Here is a 1218-nt window from a genome sequence, read left to right as displayed (position 1 = left end):
GTGTGCTCTTCCGATCTTTTGATAAATGTTTCTCGTTCCATTCTTCTCCATCAAAAGCCAAAATGTTTATGTCACCTGTTCCCTGCGCAAATATGTATTTACCGTTACCTATACGTACGGGAAGTGCTTTATGGAGTGTCTTATAATTTGTGAACCACAGACGATTGTTTGACATGTGATCTGTGGCACCTGAATCAAGATACCATGCCGTCCGACGTGCCGACCTGTCTGTTACTGCTGCTAGTGTTGCGATAAGAGCATCGCCTTTTGTTTTTTCTGTTGACGGTTCCTCTGTCATTCGCTGCTTAACCTGTTTTTTGCTTCGACACTCATTTGCCCAATGTCCTGGCTTTTGACAGTTGTAGCATTTTCCTGGTTTTCGTCCACCCCTGGATCCACCTTGCGTATGTCCTCCTCTGGATGTTTCTTCGCGTGTGCCTTGACTGCAGGAAAAGCTTCCCCTTCAGCCTTCTCCTCAGACTTGCCTTGATTGTTCAGTCGTATTTCTTCTATTGTGAGCCTTGATATTAAATTCGTTAGTGTTCGCTCATCTCTCTGAGTTGACTCCCATGCGCTTACAAAATGATTATATGTAGACGGTAGGATCATCAAGATTTTTGTAATTATCATTGAATCTGGAATCTGCTCACCTAAGGTTTTTAAACGATGCGCAAGATCCTCCAATTTCGCAATGTGAGTTGCCATGCTGTCCGAAGAGCTCTTAGTTGCGCTATACCATTGTTGTTGTAGCATGTGCACACTCGTTTCCGACTTCTGATCATAAACAGAAATAAGTTTATCCCACATCTCTTTCGAGGACTCACAATTTATGATGTGCAGTAATGGCTGATCATCCACCGTTGTCGCAATAATCTTCTGTGCCACATTGTCAGATTTGATCCAGGCTGCGAGTTTCCGTTCATGAGCCGCCGCTTCGGTTGCCTCCGTCGGGTGCTCAGGTTTCACGTCTTGACCCGTTACCACGTCCCATGCACTGTGAGATTTTAATGTGACGCGCACTTGGAATTTCCAAGCAGCCCAGTTTTCGATGCCTTTCAGCTTCGAAATTCTTATTATTTCATTGTCCGACATTTTCCTTTTTGATCTTTGCCCTGTTATTGCACTGAGGCTAGAGCTAACCTTTAAATTTTTACCTCACCACCTCGGGTTCTTTACACTGTGTGGCTCGAGTCTTTCTGCCGAATCTATATTGTAGAT

This window comes from Wasmannia auropunctata, unplaced genomic scaffold, assembly GCF_000956235.1.
Source record: "Wasmannia auropunctata unplaced genomic scaffold, wasmannia.A_1.0 LD336106.1, whole genome shotgun sequence".
In the NCBI taxonomy this organism is placed as follows: Eukaryota; Metazoa; Arthropoda; class Insecta; order Hymenoptera; family Formicidae; genus Wasmannia; species Wasmannia auropunctata.
The sequence above is the reverse complement of the archived record's forward strand: the minus strand, read 5'-3'. Positions refer to the sequence as shown.